This window comes from Phyllostomus hastatus, unplaced genomic scaffold (genome assembly GCF_019186645.2).
Source record: "Phyllostomus hastatus isolate PE091 unplaced genomic scaffold, TTU_PhHast_1.1 phas_scaffold_28, whole genome shotgun sequence".
Classification (NCBI taxonomy): Eukaryota; Metazoa; Chordata; class Mammalia; order Chiroptera; family Phyllostomidae; genus Phyllostomus; species Phyllostomus hastatus.
This window is the reverse complement of record NW_025334022.1, coordinates 4512109-4527947: the sequence shown is the minus strand read 5'-3', so window position 1 is coordinate 4527947 and position 15839 is coordinate 4512109. Positions and strand designations below refer to the sequence as shown.

Genomic DNA, 15839 nt, shown 5'->3' with positions numbered 1-15839 from the left:
ATTCATGTATAGTGGATAAAAATCAGTAGGGATACCTTGGGTGCCACTCATCCCAGCTCCTGGCCACACAGACCATGATTTCAGCACCAGGAAGATAAATACCCATAACTTCTGTTTATAAAAACCAGTAGGGGTTTGGGTGGCAGAAGAAACAGCTGGATTTTCAAGAGACTCCACTTAAAGGGCCCATAGAGTCTTAGAACATACACAAACCCACCCACTCTGGGATTTAGCACCAGGGAAACATCTGGAAGTGCATTAGTCACATACAGGGAGTGGGTGAAGTGACTGGAAATCAGGCAAGTGCTGGACAAATGTCAAGAAGCCAGGCAGCAGCACTGTCTCCTCTCCAAACCCTCCTCCAACACAGAGCGCAAATTGGTGAAGCAGGTTGCCCTACCATGGCGATTTTCTAAGGCTCTTCCCCACACAATTTCAGTTGCCTTTTCTACAATAGGCCACACTACTAAGACAGGGAGTCAATGCACCTCTATGTAATACACAGAAACAAACACAGGTAGGCTGGCAAATTGAGAAGACAAAGAAATATGGCCCAAGTGAAATAACAGAACAAAACTCCAGAAAAAGAACTAAATGAAATGGAGATAGCCAATCTATCAGATGCAAAGTTTAAAACACTGGTGACCAGGATGTTCAAAGAACTCATTAAGTATGGCAACAACATAAAGGAAGAAATGAAGTTTACACTAAGTGAAATAAAGAAAAATCTACAGGGAACCAACAATGAAGGGGAAGAAGCCAGGATTCAAATCAATGATTTGGAGGATAGGGAAGAAATAAGATTCAACCAGAACAGCAAGAAGAAACAGGCATTAAAAACAAAACAAAACAAAACAAAAATGAGGATAATATAAGAAGCCTCTGGGACATCTCCAAAGGTACCAACATCGGAATCATAGAGATGACAGGAGAAGAGGAAGAGCAAGAATTTGAAAACTTATTTGGAAAAATAATGAGAGAAAACTTCCCTAATGTGGTGAAGGAAGTAGACATACAAGTCCAGAAAGTGCAGAGAGTCCAGAACAATTTGGACCAAAAGAGGGTAACACCAAGACACATCATAATTAAAATGCCAAAGGTTAAAGATAAAGAGAGAATCTCAAATGGAGCAAGAGAAAAGGAGTTAGTTACCTACAGGGGAATTCCCATAAGACTGTTAGCTGATTTCTCAAAAGAAACTTTGCAGGGAGGAAAGGACTGGCAAGAAGTATTCAAAGTGATGAAAAGCAAGGAACTACAAACAAGATTACTCTATCCAGCAAAGCTATCATTTAGAGTGGAAGGGCCAATAAAGTGCTTCCTAGACAATGTAAAGCTAAAGGAGTTCATCATCACTAAGCCAGTATTACATGAAATGTTAAAGGGACTTGTTTAAGAAAAAGATCAAAACTATGAACATTAACATGGCAACAAATCCACAACTATCAACAACTGAATCCAAAAAAACAAACTAAACAAACAGCCAGAACAGAAAGAGAATCATAGGTATGAAGATCATTCAGAGGGCTATAACTTGAGAGGGGGAAGGAGGAGAGTGGAGGAAAAGGTACAGGGAATAAGAAGCATATTAGTAGGTGCGAAATAGACAGGAGGATATTAAGAATAGTATAGGAAATGGAGAACCCAAAGAACTTATATCATTACCCATGGATATGAACTAAGGGGAGAGATTGGTGGAGGGAAGGGGGATACTAGGTGGAGGAGGGCAAAGGAGGAAAAATTTGGACAACTGTAATGACATAATCAAAAATAACTTAAAAATTTGTTAAATGTTTCTGTCTACATCTGTTGAAATGATTGTATGACTTGACTTTTATATCTGTCATTATAGTGAATTACATTTGTAAACTTGCTAATGTTGAACTATCCATACATTCCTTGGATGTATTATTGGGAATAATGTGTTATTTTAATAAGCCTCTAAATTCCATTTGCTTAAGAAATTTTCTATTCATGAGTAAAATTAGTTAATATTTTTAATATATTTTATTGATTATGCTATTACAGTTGTCCCATTTCCCCCCTTCTCTCCCCTCCACCCTGTACCCCTTCCCACCCACGTTTCCCCCCTTTAGTTCATGTCCATGCGTCATACTTATGAGTTCTTTAGCTTCTACATTTCCCATACTATTCTTGCCCTCCCCCTATCTATTTTCAACCTACATTCTATGCTACTTATTCTCTATACCTTTTCCCCCTCTCCTCCTCCCACCCCCCCCCCTGCTGCTAACCCTCCATGTGACCTCCATTTCTGTGGTTCTGTTCCTGTTCTAATTGTTTACTTAGTTTCTTTTGGTTTTGCTTTAGGTGTGGTTGTTAATATTTGGGAGTTACCTGTCCTTTTACTATACATGTCTTTTCTTTATCTTCTTTTCTTAGATAAGTCCCTTTAGCATTTCATAAAATAAGGGCTTGGTGATGATGAACTCCTTTAACTTGACCTTATCTGAAAAGCACTTTATCTGCCCTTCCATTCTAAATGAGAGCTTTGCTGGATAGAGCAATCTGGGATGTAGGTCCTTGTGTTTCATGACTTGGAATATTTCTTTCCAGCCCCTTCTTGCCTGTAAGGTCTCTTTGGAGAAATCAGCTGACAGTCTGATGGGAACTCCTTTGAAGGTTACTGTCCCCTTATCTCTTGCTGCTTCTAGGATTCTCTCCTTCGTTTTTACCTTGGCTAATGTAATTATGATGTGCCTTGGTGTGTTTCTTCTTGGGTCCAACTTCTTTGGGGCTCTCTGAGCTTCTTGGATTTCTTGGAAGACTGTTCCCTTTGCCAGACTGGGGAAGTTCTCTTTTATTATTTGTTCAAATACGTGCTCAATTTGTTGCTTTTCCCCTTCCGATTCTGGTACCCCTATAATTCGGATATTGGAACTTTTAAAGGTGTCCTGGATGCTCTTAAGCTTTTCTTCGATTTTTTGAATTCTTATTTCATCATGCTTTCCTGCTTGGTTGATTCTATCTTCCTTCTGGTCTACTGTATTGTTTTGAGACTCAGATTCCTTCCTTTCACTATTGGCTCTCCTCCGCATATCTTCCTGCATCTCTTTTATGGTAACCTGCATCCTTTCATCTAAATTGCGCCCAAAATCAACCAATTCCGTGAGCTTTCTGATCACCAGTGTTTTGAACTGTGCATCTGATAGATTGGCTATTTCTTGGTCGCTCAAAAGGATGAGTCCTGGGGGACTGATCTGCTCTGTTGGAAACCTGTCTGTCCTTGTCTCTCCTTTTTTTTTCCCCTAGTCTGGTCGCTCTTGTTACGGTGGGGGGTGGAGCCTTAGGTGTTCACTGGGACTGGGCACCCCAGTCGCTAGATTGTGACATTTTATGTGGGGGCAGGGGCGGGAGCGGGGATGGGAGGGAACAATGGCGGCAGTTCCGTTCTCCTGGGCCCAGACCCTTCTTTGGGATCCTGGGCCGTGAGTTCTGCCCTGGTCCACAATCGCTGCCCCACTGGGTCCGCCCGCCGCAGCTTGCGTACTCAGGGATCACCGCTGCGTTCTTGCGCCCAGGATGGCTGTCGCGCCGATTTCGCGCCAAATTTTCCCCGACTTCCGCGTGTCACCGACCCGCGCCAGCCCCGCGCCCGCCCGGCTCGTCGTCTCCTACCGGTCTGGATGTTTCAACTTCTTGGCTGTCCGACTTCCATTCAGATAAATCCTCTATCAGTTCTGAGTGATATTCTATCTGTAAATTATTGTTGTAAATTATTGTTGTTCTAATCTTGGTTGTGCGAGGAGGTATGGTGCATCCACCTATTCCTCCATCTTGCCGGAGTTAATATTTTTTTATCCTTTCTTGTCCTGTTTGTCTGATTTGTGGGAGCAACTCATTTTTTTCTATACTATAGAATGTACATTTTTGTTAATTTTTCTATGATTTTTGTCTATGGTTTTTCTACTTCTTCTTGGGTAGGTTTTAGTAATTTTTCTTTCCTTATTTTTTTTCCATTGAAACATGTTAGTTTAAAATCTTATGTAGTATTTGCAATATCACCTTGGTATCTATATTTATAACTCTATTTGGCTTCTTTGGCATTTATTTGTATTTTTTGCTTTTTTTTTAAGTAGTTGCTGAAGGTTTGACTTAAAAAAATGGTTTTATGAATCAACTTTGTTTTCTATTTCACTGTTTTCTTTTTTAATTAGTTTATTGTTCATGTACAGGTGTCTTCATTTACCCCCACCACTCCCCACCACCCTAGCCATGTTTACCTCCCTCCACTGATTCCACCCCCTTTTTTTGTCCATGTGCCCTTTATAGTTGTTCTTGAAAACATTTCCCCCCTTTCCCCCCATTATCCTCTTTCATTTCCCCACTGGTTACTGTCAGATTGTTCCTAATTTCAATGTGTCTGGTTATATTTTGCTTGCTTGTTTGTTTTGTTGATTAGGTTCCACTCATAGATGAGATCATATGGTATTTGTCTTTCCCATGAGACTCTGGCTTATTTCACTTAGTATAATGCTCTCCAGTTCCACCCACACTGTAGCAAAGGGCAGGAGCTCCTTCTTTCTTTCTGCTGCATGGTTTCCCATCAGGTAAATGTACCATAGTTTTTTGATCCATTCATTTACTGATGGGCATTTAGGTTGCATCCACACTTGGCTATTGTAAATAGTGCTGTTATGGACATTGGGGTGTAGGTTGTAGGTTGTTTTGGATTGGTGTTTCAGGGTTCTTAGGATATAATCCCAGTAGTGGATTTCCCAGATCAAAAGGCTGTTCCATTTTTAGGTTTCTGAGGTAATTCCATACTGTTTTCCCCAGTGGCTGCACCAGTCTGCATTGCCACCAACAGTGCACTAGGGTTCCTTTTTCTCCACAACCGTGCCAGAACTTACTGTTTGTTGATTTGTTTGTGATGGGTGTTCTGACCAGTGTGAAGTGGTATCTCATTGTGGTTTTACTTTGCATTTCTCTGATGGCTAGTGATGCTGAGCATCTTTTCATATGTCTCTCAGACCTCTATATTTCCTCCTTGGAGAATGTCTGTTCAGGTCTTTTGCGCATTTTTTATTGGGTTGTTTGTCTTGCTGGAGTGGAGTTGTGTGAGTTCTCTCTACATTTTATCCATCAAACCCTTGTCTGAGGTATCATTGGCAAATATGTTTTCACATATGATAGGTTCCCTTTTCATTTTAATGCTGATTTCCTTAGCTGTGCAAAAGTTTTTTATTTTGATGAGATCCCATTTGATTATTCTTTCCTTTATGTCCCTTGTTCTAGGGTACATATCAGTGAAGATACTGCTGTGTGGACTATCTGAGATTTTCCTGTCTATGTTTTCCCCTAGGACATTTATGGTGTCACAACTTATATTTAAGTCTTTTATCCATCTTGAGTTTATTTTTGTGTATGGTGTAAGTTGGTGAACGAGTTTCATTTTATACATGTAGCTGTCCAAGTCACCCAACACCATTTATGGAAGAGGCTAATTTTTCTCCATTTTATGCTTCTCCCCCCTTTGTCAAATATTAATTGACTGTAGAGACTTGGGTGTATTTCTGGGCTCTCTGTTCTGTTCCATTGGTCCATGTGCCTGCTTTTATGCCAGTACCAAGGTGTTTTGATTACACTGGCCTTGTAATACAGCTTGATATCAAGTATTGTGTTTTTTTAAAGGAGGCATACTTAGTCCTCCAGTACTTTTGAACTTTTTTAAAAGATTTTATTTATTTATTTTTAGAGAGGGAAGGGAGGGAGACAGACAGACAGAGAGAGAAACATCAATGTGCGGTTGCTGGGGGTTATGACCTGCAACCCAGGCATATACCCGGGCTGGGAATTGGACCTGGGACACTTTGGTTCCCAGCCCGTGCTCAATCCACTGAGCTATGCCAGCCAGGGCGTGATATCAAGTATTGTGATCCCTCCTACTTTGCTCTTCTTTCTCAAAATTGTTGCAGCTATTTGGGGTCATTTATGGTTCCATATAAATTTCTGAAATGTTTCTGAAATCTATGTCTGTGAAATATGTCATTGGTATTTCAATAGTTATTGCATTGAGTCTGTAGATTGCTTTGGGTAATGTGGAAATTTTGATAATATTAATTCTTCCAATCCATGAACATGGTACATGCTTCCATTTGTTTGTGTCTTCATTAATTTCTTTCTTCAGTGCTGTCAAGTTTTCTGAGTACAGGTCTTTTACCTCCTTGGTTAAGTTTATTTGTAGTCAGTTTATTTTTCTTGTTGCTATAGCAATGTGATTTTTTTTCCTGATTTCTGTTTCTGATATTTCATTGCTGGTGTCAAAAGTTCCTTTGATTTCTGAATATTGACTTTGTATCTGGCTGCTTCACCAAATTCATTTGTTAGGTTGAGTAGTTTTTTGTTGGAATCTATAGGATTTTCTATGTACACTATCATGTCATCTGCAAACAATGACAGTTTTGTTTTCTCCTTTCCAATTTGGATACTTTTTACTTCTTCTTGTTGCATTGCTTTGTATAGAACTTCCAATAATATATTGAATAATAGTGGTGAGAGCCAACATCCTTGTCTTGTTCCTGATACTAGTGTGAAAGATTTTAGTTTCTGTCCATTGAATATGACATTGACTATAAGTCTCTCATATATGGCCTTTATTATGTTGAGGAATGCTCCCTCTATTCCCACTTTGCTGAGTGTTTTTTTTTTTTCATAAATGGGAGCTCTACCTTATGAAATGCTTTTTCTGCATGTATTGATATGGTCATGTGATTTTTTTCTTTCCTTTTGTTTCTGTGATGTATTATGTTTATTGATTTGTGATTATTGTACTATCCTTACATCCCTGGGATGAATCCCACTTGGTCAAGGTGAATGATCTTTTCAATGTATTGCAGCATGCTGTTTTCCAATATTTTGTTGAGGATTTTAGCATCTATCTTCATCAGTGATATTGGCCTAAAGTTTCCTTTCTTTGTTGTGTGTTTATCTAGTTTGGGATTAGGATGATGCAAGCCTCATAAAAAAAAACTTTGGGAGTCTTCTCACTTCTTGGATTTTTTTGAATTGTCTGTGAAGGATAGGGGTTAGCTCTTCTTTAAATGTTTTGTAAAATTCTCCTGTGAAACCCTCTGGTCTAGGGCTTTTGTGTGCTGGGAGTTTATTGATTACTCCTTCAATTTTGTCAGCTGTTATTGGTCTGTGCAGGCTTTCTGCTTCTTCATTGAGTTTTGGAAGTTCATAGTTTTCTAGGAATTTTTCCATTTCACCTAGGTTTTCAAATTTCTTGGCATAGAGTTCTCTGTAGTAATTTCTTACAATCTTTTGTCGCTCTGTGGTATCAGTTGTAATCTTTCCTCTTTCATTTTCAATTGTGTTTATTCGGGTTCTCTCTCTTTTTTCTTTTTCTTTTTAGTATATTTTATTGATTATGGTATTACAGTTGTCCCATTTTCCCCCTTTATTCCCCTCCACCCTGCACACTCCCTCCCACCCTCTTTCTCCCCCCTTTCTTTCAACTCCATGTGCTGTACAATTAAGTTCTATGGCTTTACATTTTCTATACTGTTCTTAACTGCTCCCTATTTTCTGTCTACCAATTATGCTACTTATTCTCTGTACCTTTTCCCCTCTCTTCCTGTTCCACTCCCCAGCTGGTAAAACCCTCCATGTGATTTCCATTTCTGTGATTCTGTTCTTGTTCTAGTTGTTTGCTGAGTTTGTTTTTTGTGGGTTTTTTTTTTTTAAGGTTCGGTTGTTAATAGCCATGAGTTTGTTGTAATTTTACTGTTCATATTTTTATCTTCTGCTTAGGTAAGTCCCTTTAACATTTCATATAATAAAAGCTTGATGATGATGAACTCTTTTAACTTGACCTTATCTGGGAAGCACTTTATCTGCCCTTCTATTCTAAATGATAGCTTTGCTGGGTAGAGTAATCTTGGATGTAGGCCCTTGCCTTTCATGACTTCAAATACTTCTTTCCAGCCTCTTCTTGCCTGCAAGGTTTCTTTCTGAGAAATCAGCTAATAGCCTTATGGGAAATCCTTTGTAGGTAACTGTCTCCTTTTCTCTTGCTGCTTTTTAGAGTCCTTATCTTTAATGTTGGATAATATTATGGTTAATTACCCAATATGTTAATTATAACATGTATGTTATGGTGTGTTCCTCCTTGCGGGATCCAACTTCTTTGGGACTCTCTGAGCTTCCTGGACTTTCTGGAATTCTATTTCATTTGCCAGATTAGGCAAGTTCACCTTCATTATATTTTCAAACAAGTTTTCAGTTTCTTGCTCTTGTTCTTCTCCTTCCAGCACCCCTCTGATTCAGATGTTGGAACATTTAAAGGTATCCTGGAGGTTCCTAAGTCTCTCCTCATTGTTTTTCAATTCTTGTTTCTTCATTCTGTTCTGGTTGATTGTTTCTTTCTTCCTAACGCTCCAAACTGTTGATCTGAGAAGTAGTTTATTTCCCGTCCTTGTTGGTGCCCTATACATTTTCCTTTATTTCACTTTTCATAGTCTTTACTTTTTCCTCTAATTTGTGACCATATTCAATTCTGTGAGCTTCTTGATTACGAGTGTTTTGAACTGAGTGTCTGATAGTTTGGCTGTCTCTTTGTCGCTTAGTTGTATTTTTTCTGGAGCTTTGATCTGTTCCTTCATTTGGGCTTTTTTTTTTTAATCTTGGTGCAGCTGTTCCATATTAAGAGGTGGAGCCTTAGGTTTTCAGGGCAGGGCAACGGGTCACTGTGTTGTGATGCTGTATGTGGGAGAGGGGTCCAAGAGGTAACAGTGCCACTTGCTCTGCTCTTTGCTGGCTTTCAGTCAATTCCCCTGCTACTCACAATCTAATTTGGCCCTTCTGCTGCTGATTCCCAGGTCAGTGGGTTTGTCTATGATCTAGTACCCTGTCAGTCTGTCCAGGAAACTGTCCTGTGAGCCTGAGAGTTTCTCCCACTGCCACCTCGACCACCACAGGTTTTTTCAGTCAGAGGTTTGGAAGCTTTATTTTCCATACTGGAACCCTGGGTTGTGAGGTCTGTCTCATTTCCCAGGTGTTCCTCCTGGTTTATCAGCACAGAAATCTAGGACTGCCCAGTCTGTGAGCTACCGCCTTGTCCAACCAGGTCCTCCAGCCACTGCCTTTCTGTGAGTCTGATCCTCCTACCAGTCTAGATGAATGTTTCTTCTTTTACTACTTTGTTGTTGGACTTCCATACAGTTTGATTTTCTAACAGTTCTGGTTGCTTTTTTTTGTTTTTAAATTTGTTGTTGTACTCCTTTTGTTTGTGCGAGGATGCACAGTGTGTCTACCTATGCCTCTATCTTGGCCGGAAGTCTCTTTTTTTCTTGATTAGTCTGATTAAAGGCATGTCACTTTTATCTTTTCAAAGGACCAGCTCCTGGATTTATTGATCCTTATAATTGTGCTTTTAGTCTCTATGTTGTTGAATTCTGCTCTGATCTTGTTTATTTCCTTTTACTTGCTCTGGGCTGACTTTCATCTTCCTCCAATACTTGTAGATATAGGGTTAGGTTATTTATTTGAAGTGTTTCTATCTTTTTTAGGTAGACCTGTATTGCTGTGAACTTCCCTCTCAGGACTGCCTTTGCTGTGTCCCATAAGTTTTGGATTATTGTGAGTTCATTTTCATTTGTTTCCAGGAACTTTTTTATTTCTTCCTTGATCTCGTTCTTGACCCATTCATTGTTTAATAGCAGGCTATTAAATTTCCATGAGTTTGAGTGTTTTGTTTTTTTTTCTTTTAACTTGAGGTTGGTTTCTAGTTTCAGTACCATGATTTCAATTTTTTTGAGTTTGTTGAGGCTTGCTTGTTTTGTGTCCTATCATGTGGTCTATCTTTGAAAGTTTTCCATGTGCATGTGTAAAGAATGTGTACTTTGCTTCTTTGGGGTGAAAGGTTCTATATATATTAGTTAAGTCCATTTAATCTAGGATATTGTTCAATACTGCAGCATCTTTGTTGATATTTTGTTTGGAAGATCTATCCATTTTTGAGAGTGGGGTGCTGAAATCCCCTACTATAATTGTGTTGCTGTTGATATCTTTTTTTAAGACCTCCAAGATTTTCCTTATGTCTTTGGATGCTCCTATGTTAGGTGCATATATGTTTACAATGTTTATGTCTTATTGATGGATTCTTCCCTTGAGTACTATGAAGTGACCTTCTGGTGACTTCATAGTATTCTTGAAGTGACTCTTTTTTTGAAGTCTATTTTGTCTGATATGAGCATTGCTACCCTGGCTTTTGTCCCTGTGCATTGCTTGGAATATTTGTTTCCAGCCCTTCACGTTCAGTCTGTATAGGTCTTTTCTTCTGAGATGGGTCTCTTGTAGGCAGCATATGTGTGGGTCATATTTTCTTATCCATTCTGCTATTCTATGTCTTTTGATTGGAAAATTTAATGTATTTACATTAAAGGTTATTACGGATAGGTACTTATTCTTTGCCATTTTACTTCCTTTGTAGCTATGTTCCTCTCTCTGTCTTTTTTTTTTTTTTTCATTTTCATAAAGCAGACCCTTTACCACTCCTGCAGGGCTCATTGGAGGAAGTGTATTCTTTGAACCTTCTTTTGTGTGGGAAACTTCTTATTTGTCCTTCCATTTTGATTGAGAACCTTGCTGGATAGAGTAGCCTTGGTTTCAGGCCTATGTTTTTTAGTACTTGGAATATTGCTTGCCAGTCCCTTCTGACTTGGAGCATTTCCATTGAGAAGTCAGCTGCTAGTCTTATTTAGGCTCCCTTGTGTGTTACTTCCTGTTTCTCCCTTGCTGCCTTTAAGATTCTCTCTTTATCTTGGAATTTGGCCGTTTTAATTATGATGTGTCTTGAAGTGGGCCTCTTTGGGTTCCTCTTGATTGTGACTCTGTGTGTTTCCTGGATTTGTGTGAGTTTTTCTCCTATCAAATTAGGGAAGTTTTCCATCATTACATTTTCAGACAGTTTTTCTATCCCTTGCTCTTCTTCTCCTTCTGGTATCCCTATTATATGGTTATTATTATGTTTCACATTGTCCTCCAGCTCCCTTAACACCTCTGCATTCTTTCTGAGTCTTTTTTCCTTTACTTGCTCTTTCTGAGTGTTTTTTCCTACCTGTCTTCCAGCTCACTGATTCAATCCTCTGCTTCATCTAGCCTGCTTTTGATTACTTCTAAAAATATGGAATGCTTCAGGAATTTGCATGTCATCATTGTGCAAAGGCCATGCTAGTCTTCTCTGTTTCATTGTAATGTTAGTATATATGCTGTGGAAATGTGCACTATTTCACTGTTTTCTGATTGTATCTTTATCAATCCCTGCCCTATACTTTCTTTGGGTTTATTTTACTGTGCTTTTTTTAAATTTCTGAAGTTTATAGCTTAACTCATTTATTTTCCAAGCTCAATTCATTTATTTTCCATTTATTTTTATCTTCTAATAAGTGAATTTAAGGCTATACATTATTCTCTGACTATTTCTCTGATTATATCCCACAGAATTTGATATGTATTCCTCTCATCATCATTCAGTTCAAAAGCATTTGTAGTATCAATTTAAATTCCTCTTTTATTTAAGAGTTATTTATTTCACTTAGCATATACCCTCAAGATACAACTATGTAGTTGCCAATGATAAGATTTCATTCTTTTCATGGCTGAATAATATTCTACTATGTATATATATGGAATAAACACTTAGGCTGTGTTTTTTAATTTAGACATGTATATTGCATTCAGCCTGTGTTATAGGAGTGGGTAGGTGGTTCACTTCTTATTGCTGATTTCTAATTGTTTCTGAGTCCTGCATGACTAGATTTTGAATTGATGTTCTCATTCAATACAAACAGTAATTGTGTGGTGTGTGTCCCTGTTTTCCCACTTGCAAGCAGTGTGATTTTAGTTTTTTTATATTCAACATTACCTTGGAGTAAACATTTGGGGATATGAGAAATGAGAGTGAATGTCAGCTCCAAAAAGTCAATTGATCTACTGAGAGAAGGGCAGCTCTTTCCTTATAGAGCTACCTCTTCAGGATTTGAAAGAAAGTACTTGTCTCATTAATTCTCTCTGCCAGACAGGATATACCTACCACACTGACTGATCTGATTCTAGTGATTTGTAGCTATGCTGAAGAGTCCTGTCTAGTATGTTATGGGCACATCCCACAGATCACTTGAGACTGAGGAAATAGAATCTTCAAAGTCCTGTTCTGGAGAAAAAACAATTCATCTGTCTATGGAGATTAAGAGTTTTGGTCAATTTTGATTCTACTCAGCACCACTGCCTTCTTGCTCTTCTAACACACAGTGTCCATAGGAAAGGGAATAATTGATATATTACCTCATAACTTATGATAGTTATTTCCTTATATTTATAACTCTTGAGTAATTGTCTCCCCACTTATATTTTAAGGTTCTTGAATCCAAAGACTGCATATTACCTGGTTCCACAGTAGTTTCTCAAGTACTTAGTACAGAGCTAAGCGAAATAAATGCATCAGAAAATGCTTGTTGAAAGAATAAATGTAATAAGGACAAAATATTATTAGCAAAATAAAACAAAACTAAAACAAAATACACTTTTCCCTGCTTAACAGTCCGGTTAGGCGTTTCATCTCCCTTTATACTTTACTTGTAAGAATATAGTCTCTTTGCCTTGTGACACATTATGTAAATCATATCACAGGACAGGGGCTTTCTTCAGGCTGCAGTTGTGGTCTCTTTTTTTCTTCCATTGCTACTCTCAATCCCTGAGTGCTGCCTGATACATACATCCTGAGAATAGTGGGTGTTAATTTGTTTTTCAAATGAATAGGGCTATTTTCTTCCAACTGCACTCCAGCAGAGTGTTTTGTTTTTATCTTCCCATTGTTTGTTTTTAATGCCCTTGCTTCCTTGATGATCCTTAATTTGGCTCTTTTACAGACTGACTGTCATTTTTCTTCCTCACTTCAGTATCATTAACAGTGGTGCAGGATAAAGGCAGACCTGACAGTGAATTCTGCTAACCTCCCTGCCAGATATACTCCCTGTGCAGCAAACTGGATTATCTATTAGGTCTTTCACTTTTTATAGCCAATTTTGTACTCATTTAAGCTATTACAAAGTGATTTTGCATTATATGGGCACAAAGTAACTGTGGAACCAAGAAACAGACTGACTGGGATTCCAGGAGAGTTGCACCAACCCAGAGCTGTTCTGAAGTCCCTATCTTTCACTGCTGAATTTGATCATCTCTATGGACAAAACAGGTTAGTTTTGCCCTGTGTACACTTCCCGTGAGTTTAGTGGTACTCTGTGACTTCAAAATGGTTACAGTCGTGTGTCCAGGTCAGGATATGCCTCAAATGGAGCCATCTTGGCTTTCTGAGGCTGAGCTATGTTTGCTGCAAAAAAATCTTTGAAATTCAGGTTGAACTGGGCCAGGGATAAGGAGTGAAAGCTTTTTTAAAGAACAAGGATATATTTTTTAAGGTTTTATTTATTTATTTTTAGACATAGGGGAAAGGAGGGAGAGAAACATCAATGTGTGGTTGCCTCTCACACATCCCCAACTGGGGACCTAGCCCACAACCCAGGCATGTGCCCTGACTGGGAGTCGAACTGGTGACCCTTTATTTTGTGGGTTGGCACTCATTCCACTGAGCTACACCAGCCCAGACAAACAAGGATGTTTTAATCTAATGTTAAGGGCTTTGTGTATTTGTAGTCATCATTAGATCTCACAAATAGCTCTTTCAAATGATTCATAGACCTTAGATTTCAAAAGGACCTTGATGCTATCTAATGTAGCTCCCTTCCTTCAGCTACAAATGCTATTGTGATCCCTTTTTACAGGTGAGGCAACTGAGGCCTACAGAAAATACCATTCTGTAGTCCCATCTGAAAACTCTGTACTTGACCCTGCTACTGTTTGTACTTTGCCTGCATTGTGCTATTCTGTCTTAGTCACTGCTTTGATTTGATGATGATCTCCAAAGAGTCCAACCATGTTGCTATATACTGGGCATCTAGGGAGGAGAATTTTCACTTTTACCTCCTTATAATTGAGGGCAGGCCTGACTCACTCATGTTTGCCTGTAGAGAATTGTTTTATCCTGCAATGCAGTGATACTTTCCCTCAGATTGTGGAGTGCATGTGCTTCTTCATGTACTTCTTTCACATGCAACCTGCCACTTTCCAACCTTTGATGTCTATATTAAAATATTTTTCCAATTATACTTCATAGGGTAAATGTACTGATCCGGTGACTCTCAGGTTTAATGAATTATTACATATCAGACTCCAGAATCCATGTAAGTGGTTCAACCTAATGAAGCAGCCTGTTGCATACTTATATTATTTAGCTAGATATTAAAAGTGTTTTGGAGAACTCTTATATACACCATTGAGGAAGCCAGTTCACAGAGGCCATATTGGTCTTTGGAAACTGATAAAACTATGAAATAGTGACTACTTAACTGGCTGTCTGTGTGGCATTGGACACATTATTATAAACTTTCTGTGCCTTAATTTCCTTAGCTTTAATGGAATAATAATATATGCCTCAGGGGTTTGTTGTGAGGATTGAGATAATCTACATAAAGAATTTAGCTCATTTAGTGCCTACCAAAGATTTAATGCATTGCTGTTGTTATCATCATCATTATCATCATTGCCATCTCTAGCTACAATTTCAGGGTTGTTGTATTATTAAATAAAATGATATAAACTATATAACAAGATTTCTTGTAGATTCTGAAAAATAGCAACTCTTATAATTACAGTTATTAAAGTGCTGGGAATATACCATGAAGCTGTAACATTTCTGGAGTATGGCTTATTTGGTCACATATGTGGTTTATCTTGAGCAAATAGTACTCTTCAAATTTTTTTTTAGATTTTATTTATTTATTTTTAGAGAGGGAAGGAAGGGAGATAGGGAGAGACAGAGAAACATCAATGTGTGGTTGCTGGGGGCCATGGCCTGCAACCCAGGCATTTACCCTGGCTGGGAATCGAACCTGCGACACTTTGGTTTGCAGCCTGTGCTCAATCCACTGAGATACACCAGCCAGGGCTAGTACTGTTCAAATTTTTGAATGCCAGTCCACTTGTTTCCACCAGAGATCAAAGTGATACATATCATGGAACCCTTTAAAATCGTTTTTATGAGTTTTCCAATTAATCCTTTGTCAGTTTCCTAAAAGTGGTACTAAAACATGGTATTACTAAGGTGGCCAACTAACAGACACACATATTTTTAAATGTGCTCTGATTACTTGGTCTCAACCATTCTTTAATTTAGGCATCCACCCTCACTCCCTACCTCCTGCATAAACACCTAACTAAACCTGTGTACAGGAAATCACTATGGGTGATTCAGACAGACCTTAATTCTACTTCAGGATCCAGCACTTTATAGCTCTGTGACCTTGGCCAAGTCTCTGAATATGTTTGAATGTCAGTTTCCTTATCTATAAATACACAGCTCTCTAGCAGTGTGAGTGGCAATAGTTCTCACCAAAAATATTCTTCTCTTATTCTCTCTCCTGACGCCTGCAGTGGCTTCTACATTTCCACCTCTGTAATTCATTCCTTTGAATCAAACATTTCCCATGCCAGAAGGGTCTTCCTAAAACACAGGAACCTAAAAGAAGCAATAAATGAAATTTTTGAGACTGTTCTGAGAAACCAATCAGATTTTCTCCTTCCCAGACTCAGGAAGGAATTTTTTAGCTCATTGGAGACATCCTTGAATGGAAGGATAGAACATGGGAAAGGAAAGAACAATTTAAGGCCAGTTCACGCCTGTTTTGTCCACTGGTCATTGCCTTAAACTGTAGAGAGAAGATGCTGATATCAGTGCACACATTCTTGTGTGGGGGGTTAAA

The 15839-nt window shown here is 38.6% G+C and overlaps 1 protein-coding gene and 1 non-coding gene across 3 annotated transcripts in view; one reads left to right on the top strand and one right to left on the bottom strand.

Annotated features, from left to right (window-relative positions):
* Positions 1–15839, top strand: part of PAK3 (p21 (RAC1) activated kinase 3) — a 377937-nt gene that overhangs the window by 203896 nt on the left and 158202 nt on the right. The window lies entirely within an intron of this gene.
* LOC123805259 lies at positions 11141–11247 on the bottom strand. The gene has a single exon (XR_006783288.1). It is a non-coding gene; the product is annotated as a U6 spliceosomal RNA (small nuclear RNA).